This window comes from Bos grunniens, chromosome 16 (genome assembly GCF_055505025.1).
Source record: "Bos grunniens cultivar Pamir isolate PY7600 chromosome 16, Bosgru_T2T1.0, whole genome shotgun sequence".
Taxonomy (NCBI): domain Eukaryota; kingdom Metazoa; phylum Chordata; class Mammalia; order Artiodactyla; family Bovidae; genus Bos; species Bos grunniens.
The window spans coordinates 37,465,699-37,473,970 of record NC_141180.1 but is presented as its reverse complement, the minus strand read 5'-3'; the positions used below and the strand labels follow the sequence as shown (position 1 = coordinate 37,473,970).

The 8,272-nt window shown below is 40.7% G+C and overlaps 1 protein-coding gene across 19 annotated transcripts in view; it reads right to left on the bottom strand.

The window, feature by feature from the left end:
* The window catches only part of NMNAT1 (nicotinamide nucleotide adenylyltransferase 1), a 29,945-nt gene that overhangs the window by 18,938 nt on the left and 2,735 nt on the right, over positions 1 to 8,272 (bottom strand). For 2 of the 19 annotated variants that reach the window (XM_086344379.1, XM_086344376.1), the window contains exons 3-4: positions 1,488 to 1,606; positions 284 to 663 (exon numbers count right to left, since the gene is read on the bottom strand). The exons of 3 other annotated variants lie outside the window; for them this stretch is intronic. The gene's annotated coding sequence lies outside the window, so the exon portion shown is untranslated. The remainder of the gene's footprint in view (positions 1 to 283; positions 664 to 1,487; positions 1,607 to 8,272) is intronic. 14 more of the 19 variants (XM_086344380.1, XM_086344377.1, XM_086344378.1 and 11 more) reach the window with 8 other exon arrangements.

Here is an 8,272-nt window from a genome sequence, read left to right as displayed (position 1 = left end):
AATATTAATAACTCTCAGCATTAAGAATATTCATAACTCAATATTATCATTGATGCTAGCACTAATTTGCAGTCATGGTAAAGAACAAAGGTTCTTAAGAGAAGTGAGTTGCCTGGAGCCAAATGAACTTCATGCCACAATTAGAATTCAAGGGTCAGCACCTTCTGGTTTTATGTTAACAGTGTGGATTTCTTCTAATAAGTAATCAATTAGTGTATGAGCTGGTATATTGATTTGTAGGCCCAGATCTTCTCGATACTGCAGTCAACCTCTCCTTACCAACCTGGTTAGCAATATCATCTTTACTTTCTTCACAGTTGGTAAGTGTGGAGTCATTCTTAATAAGTGTAGTCATATACTTATTGTCTATTTGCCAGATGCTGCTAGAATACAATGGCACCCCACTCCAGTACTCTTGCTTGGAAAATCCCATGGATGGTGGAGCCTGGTGGGTTGCAGTCCATGGGGTCGCTAAGAGTTGGACACGACTGAGCGACTTCCCTTTCACTTTTCACTTTCATGCATTGGAGAAGGAAATGGCAACCCACTCCAGTCTTCTTGCCTGGATAATCCCAGGGACGAGGGAGCCTGGCGGGCTGCCGTCTCTGGGGTCGCACAGAGTCGGACACGACTGAAGCGACTTAGCAGTAGCAGCAGCAGCAGCTAGAATAAAAATGGATAAGATAGGACTTGTTGTTCTGCAAGAGCTCACAGACTGAAACCTGAGAAAAAACTCACATTTAAAATTCATGTGAAGGGGGAGGGGGTTCATGATGTGGGGGACACATGTGCATCCATGGCTGATCCATGTCGATGCATGGCAAAAACCACCACAATATTGTAAAGTAATTACCTTCCAGTTAAAATAAATTAACTCATTTTTTTAAAATGAAATGAAATTCAGATGAAGGAAAACTTTAAAATGCTCCTTAGTGTCTCTTTGAGTTGTCCTACAATTTGAATATGAAACCAATTTAATATTGGGTTGGCCAAAAAGTTTATTCAGGCTTTCTAAATGAACTTTTCAGCCAACTCAATATAAACATTTTGATATTATAAAATTCTTTATAGTTATAATATAAAAATATCAGATTTACCCACTTATTCAATAATTAGATACTGAGAAGACGACATGGGTAGAAACACAGGGACCTCAACTACTTGAAGTCAAAAAGTGATACAGAAGAGTTGGACTCTGAAATGTGTAGAAGTTTTAGGAATACTTTAGCTAATATATTTTAGTTATATTTTCTTTTGTATGAACTTCTAATAGTGATGTGCAATTTAAATAAAGACAATGTCTAAATTTTTATAAAATGAAAACCGTTGTTGGGGTGCCGTAGGCAGGGTTCTAGAGAGAGTCTCTACTAAACCCCAACTCCACAAGAGGCAGTGTGTGCAACAGACAAGAGCACCAGCTATGGAGACTGAGGGAGGCCAGTTCAAATGCCCCACATCCCAAACAGAAGAAGCTATTAATACTTTACCTCCCGGAGCTTTCCAGCCTTTTTTCTAAGGGAATTCCCTGGTGGTAGAGTTATTAGGACTCCATGCTGTCACTGTTGAGGCCTAGAATCCAGACCTGGAACTAAAATCCCACAAGATGCTTGGTGCAGCCAAAAGAAAAAAAAGAAGGAGATTAAAAAACCTGCTTCGCAGTTTTGCTATAAGATTTAAAGGAGATAATGGGGGAATTATTTTAAAAAAGAACTGTCACAGTTACTATCACCAGCATTGCCAATAGTAAGAACACGACCTCTATTGAGGAAAACCTTAGCCTGACCAACTTTTGAGCACTTTTGTTCCACAACAGATACACAAGGAAACACCGTGATTTAGCTTTGCATTCAAGAATATATTTCTGAATGAAATAATGGCATTTACAGCAACACAGATGGACCTAGAGATTATTATACTAAGTGAAGTTAGAAGTGAAAGTTGCTCAGTTGTGTCTGACTCTTTGTGACCCCAAGGACTATAGAGTCTATGAAATTCTCCGGGCCAGAATACCGGAGTAGATAGCCTTTCCCTTTTCTAGGGGATCTTCCCAACCCAGGGATCAAACCCAGGTCTCCCACATTGCAGGGGCATTCTTTACCAGTTGTGCCACAAGGGAAGCCACAAGTGAAGTCAGAAAGAGAAAGATAATACCACATAGTATCACTTGTATGTCGACTCTAAAGTACGCCACAAATGAACATATCTATGAAACATATCTCCGAAACAGACTCACAGACACAGAGAATAGACTGTGGTTGCCAAGGCAGGGGTGGGGTGGGGAGGGAAGGATCGGGAGTTTGGGATTAGCAGAGACAAACTATTACATACTGGACGGATAAACAACAAGGTCCTAAGGTACAGCCCAGAGAACTATATTCAACATCCTGTGAAACACCATAATGGAAAAGCATATAAAAAAGAATGTGTATAACTGAATCACTTGGCTGCACAGCAGAAATTAACACATTATAAATTAACTATATTTTAATAAAATCTTTAAAAAAAAGAATATAATATTTCTGAGGCAATTCAACCCAGTAAACTGATGCTGTTCTGCCATCTTTTTAGGTTTTACTGTGCTGCTTATTCGGATGGAACCGGTCCCACAGGCACTAAAGAGGATGTTTTCTGTATTTGGTGTGGGATCCTTCATTGAGGGAGTCTGCACCATAGTGTTAACATTTTTGGCAACCGACTGTGTACGTTTTTAAATACTGAATTTCTAAAGGCTCATCTTAATCTGAAAGCTTGGCTGTATACAATGCACCTTTAGTCTTCAACATTTATTTTCTACCTCAAACTAAAAAAATAGAGATGGAGGCTTCCCTGGTGGTCCAGTGGTTAAGAATCTGCCTTGCAATGCAGGGGACACCTGTGCGATCCCTGGTCTGGGAAGATCCCATATGCTGCAGAGCAACTAACTCCATGAGCTGCAACCACTGAGCCCATGCTCTGCAGCTACTGAAGCCTGTGTGCCTAGAGCCCATGTTCTGCAACGAGAAGCCAGTGCAATGAGAAGCTCGGGTACCACAATGAAGAGTAGCCCCTACCTGCCACAACTAGAGAAAACCTAAGTGCAGTAATTAAGACCCACCACAGCCAAAAAATTTTAAAAATAAACCTTTTAAAAGAATAAAGATGGAGAGAGAGACCTCCTAATTAGATACATGTCACAGTCAAAACATTTCACCAGGGAAATTTAAAAACTCCATGAGAGATATTTCTTTTTGGAGGGTGAATTCCACTTTACCAGAATTATACATACAAAAAAAGTTAAGACATTAATCGACAGTGGAACTGGGTTGGCACATTAAGCAGCAAGCCTTCCATCTCTTGCTAAATTGGTACCTTTTAAAAAATCCTTTCAGCAAAAACATTTAAAGTATGTGTTGCAATTATAAGACAAGTAATTCCTCACAGTGCTCTTTTCTTCCCCAATACAGGCAAAAACCACTCCTGAACTGTACTACTTGTCTGTGCTGCTCTCAGTGAGCAGCTTGGTTTCTACAGGTAATTACAAACTTCCAGAGTAACCTAGCCCTGTCAAAGGCGTGTCAGCCCTTCAAGGGAAGTAAATGCTCAGCTAGGATTGTTATAGGTTGGCCAAAAAGTTTGCTCAGGTTTTCCCACAAGTGGAAACTTACGGTCAACCCGCTAGGTTGCAAGGGGAAGCCCTAGTTCCTCTTAAAGCAGGTGCTCCAAGAAGCACGTAAAAGTGGAGAGCGATTTCCCTGGCAGTCCAGTGGTTAAAACTCCATGCTCCCACTGCAGGGAGCACAGGTTCAACTCCCGGTCAAGGACTAAGATCCTGCAGGCAGCATGGCCAAAAAAAAAAAAAAGAGGAGAGGCTTAGAATGGGATATAAAAAGCCATCCTTCCCTGGGACGTCCTTGGTGATCCGGTGGTTAAGACTCCACGCTCCCACCGCAGTGGGCACAGGTTCAATTCCTGGTCAAGGACTAAGATTCCGAAGGCAGAATGGCCAAAAAAAATGGAGAGGGTTAGAATGGAGTATAAAAGCCATCCTTCTCTGGCAGTCCAGCGGTTAACCCTTTGCCTTCCAAAGCAGGGGCTGTGGGTTTGATCCCTGGTCAGGAAACTAATATTCCATATGCCTTGGGGTCAAAAACCAAAACATAAACGGAAGCAATATTGTAACAAATTCAACAAAGACCTTAAAAATGGTCTACATTAAAAAAAATAAAAAGTCATCCTTCTCATGTTATTTCTGCTCCATTTAATTAGATCCCATTTTTTATCCTACAGTGCTTTTCTCAAGCCTGGGGCTGACTTGGCTGGCCAGTGTGATCCGTCCAAGGCCAGACACTAAATCAACAGTCTGAAGCTAGCATTTGAGCCCTGCTGGTCCCTTGCCTTAGATACGTGTCTTCAGCAGGTTCAATCTTTTCCAGGAGCCTTGTCACCTGACAACTGCCAGCAAGCATATATGACCATCTCCACCCTGCTACTCCTAGATGAAGTGGTCAGTGGAACAGGAAGCACATCAAAACCAGTCATTAGGAAGAAAGCTGTCAGGTGACAGTTTTATGAGCACTGATGATGGATAAAGATGAACAGTTCAACCAAAATCACTGGGTCGACATCACAACCAAATTCAGCCTCAATAAGGATCTCCTATTAGATATTCTTAAGATCATCACTTGGACTTTCTGAACCTCCTTTATTCTGTTTCAGTAAAGTTAGTAGCATCTACTGGATGACTGTGATAAAAATAAGTACAGAGAAGGAAAAATAAAAATAAAAATCTTAGTAATGAACAAGGGGTCTAATTTCAAAAAAAAAAACAGTGATCCAGACTGTATATTTGAACAAGGTCAATCTATCGCTTCTTTAAAAGTGCAGTAGGAACTTTTAGAGTAAAAATCATCATGAACTCCTCCACCTGGTGACACCAATCTCTTGCATCATGACAGTAAACTGCTCTCTAGAGAAAACAGCCAACTGACCTGCCATGCTACCCTGTCTTCTGGCTTGTTTTGTATGTATTCACAGATTCTGAGGGGTTTTAAGAAGGAACTAGCCACTCACAGATGCTCTCAAGTCTTTGGGATGGGGAGAAAATGGTGTTTCTTGAGGAAAAAGAAGAGTATTTCTTGGCAGAAGAAATAAGTTCATTTAAAAAAATATTTATTTATTTGGCTGCACCAGGTCTTAGCTGTGGGTTTTTTTTTCTTTTTTTTTTAGTTGCAGCATTTGAGATCTTTAGTTGAGGCATGTGGGATCTAAGTTCTTGTTCCTTCTGGGACTTCACTGGGAGTGTGGAATCTTAGCCACTGGACTGCCCAGGAAGTCCCAGAAGGAACAAGTTTAATACAAACATCTCCAAGCACATTGATGACAGACACAGACCTTCACAAACGGGAATGACTGCTTTCCATCTGCTTCTCTGTTCAGGTGGTACCTGCTGCAGGAGGTACCACCTGAACACACTATCCATTCTCCACACCAACACTTACTGAACACGTTCCACGTTCCAAACATTGCACTAAAACTTAGGAATTAGAAACTCGAGTAACTCGTATGTTGACAGTGAAATCCCCTTAAGTAATTCTCTTACTATGATTAACAGAAACTATTTAAAAATAACATGGGCTTCCCTGGTGACTCAGATGGTAAAGAATCTGCCTGCAATAAGGAGACCCAGGTTCAGTCCCTGGGTCAGGAAGATCCCCTGGAGGAGGGAATGCCTGCTTACACCAGTATTCTTGCCTGGGAAATCCCATAGACGGAGGAGCCTGGAGGGATACTGTCCATGGGATCCCAAAGAGTCGGACATGACTGAGCAACTAACACTTTCACTTTTAACAGCCTTTTTACATTCTTTAGATCTTATTAACATGTCAAATAAATGTCAAATGTCAATTTACCTCAAGATTTTTATCAGAAGTTTCTTTTTTTTTTCTGAACTATCTTGCCACCGGGCTTCCCTGATAGCTCAGTTAGTAAAGAATCCACCTCCAATGTGGGAGACCTGGGTTCTATCCCTGGGTTGGGAAGATCCCCTGGGGAAGGGAACCCACTCCCAGTCCACGGGGTCGCAAAGAGTTGGACATGACTGAGAAACTTTCACTTTCACTTTTCCGACCCCCAAATCTGATCTACTTGAAGATCTGAGCTGATGACAACTCCAGCCCTTCCAGTTGCTAAAGTCAAGTACCTCAAATCATCCTAAATGCACTGCTTTTCTTCTCCTCATACCCCATTAGGAAATCTCAATGACTCCATCTTCAAAGTACATTCAGAATCCAGCCATTTTTCTCTAGCTGAAAAAATTTAACTGACTAAATACAAGAGACTGTTTCTTAAGACCAAGGCTGCTTAATACTTTTGTGTCTTAAAATTATGCAACTTTCTGAACCTAACTCCAGAAAATGAAGTTCTATTTCTTAATTGATAAGCATTAAAGCAGCACTTTAATCCACAACCTACAAAACTGAATCTTCACTTGCTTTTCTCTTTAGTTCCTTTTATTATTATAATTATATTTTAAAATCTATCTACATGAAAAGTGGAAGTGTTACTCGCTCAGTCGTGTCCGACTCTTTGCGACCCCATGGACTATAGCCCGTCAGGCTTCTCTGTTCGTGGAATTCTCCAGACAAGAATACTGGGGTGGGTTGCTTTTCCCTTCTCCAGGGGATGGATCTTCCTGACCCAGGGATCGAACCTACGTCTCCTGCATTGCAGGCAGATTCTTTAGGGCTTCCCTGACAGCTCAGACGGTAAAACAATCTACATGAATATATATACATTTTTTAATTGGAGTGTAATGGCTTTACAATGTTGTGTTAGTTTCTGCTGTACAACAAAGTGAATCAGCTACACGTATACATTTTCTGCTTCCTCTTGAGCGTCCCTCCCACCTCCAGCAACTCACCCTTCTAGGTCGCCACAGAGACCTCGGCTGAGCTCCCTGTGCTCTACAGCTGCTTTCTGCTGGGCTCTATTTTACACACGGCAGTGTATATAGGTCAGTGCAACTCTCCCAACTCATCCCACCCTCCCCTTCCTCACCTCACATCCAATGTCTGTTCTCTGCGTCTGCATCTCTATTCCTGCCCTGTAAATAGGTTCATCTATACCATTTTTCTAGATTACGTATCTATGCATTAACATATATTTGTTTTTCTCTTTTTGACTTACTTCACTCTGTATGACAGACTCTAAGTCCATCCACAGCTCTACAAATGACCGAATTCATTCCTTTTTGAATTTTTATTTGCTTTTATGGTTTTATCATTTCCTCCAAAACCAAATCTCATTTTACCAGACTTAAATTCATTAAACAACATTTATTTGATGTTACTCATATCTTATGAAATATAAATTATGCTCTTCCCAATGCAGGTGAAAATCACACAGTTTTAAAACTGCCTTTTTTTTTTGAGCCCCTCATACTTTAAACAGCCACTAGCAGCAGTACTCTCTCACAATTTATTTTAACAGTTCTTCATTTGGGACCTGGGCTTCTCAGGTAGCACACTGGTAAAGAATCCATCTGCCAATGTGGGGGATGCAGAAGACACTGATTCAATCCCTGGGTCAGGAAGATCCCCTATTGGAGGAAATGGGGAGTATTCTTGTCTGGAGAATGCCATGGACAGAGGAGCCTGTTGGGCCACAGACCATGGGGTCACAAAGAGTCGGACATGCACATCGCACATGTGGGACCTGGGATCCAGGGGTATAATGTCTCTGAAGCAAAATGTTGGGTATGTGCACCTAGAAGCAACTTTCTGGGAGAATGTTAGAGGAAGTTTCAGAAAATAAAACATTAAGCATCACACTCATTAAATTTACTATAGGAAAAAAAAAAATTGATGTTTGATACCTACTACACTCCATTTAAAATTTAAAGAAACTGAAATTTAAAGTTAGTCTTCCCACTACTTTTTTCACAGTTGTTAAGCCCTGACAGTGAAAACTTTCTAAATACTAATTGAATTGAATGGAATACTGAATTTCTAAATGCTCAGCTAATCTGAAACCTTGGCTATATTTAATGTACCATTAGTCTTTATATTCTACTTACTGTAAAATAAAGATACGTAAAAATGGGATTCCTAATTACATATGTCATAGTTAAAACATTTCATGGGGGAAAACATCAAAAAATTCCATGAAGAATTCTCTTCCTTTTTCTACTTTCCTATAATTTTTAAAAGTTAATATGGAACTATTGGGGACTTTCCTGGTTGTCCAGTGGTTAAGAATCCACTTGCCAAAGCAGGAGACACGGGTTTGAGAAGTC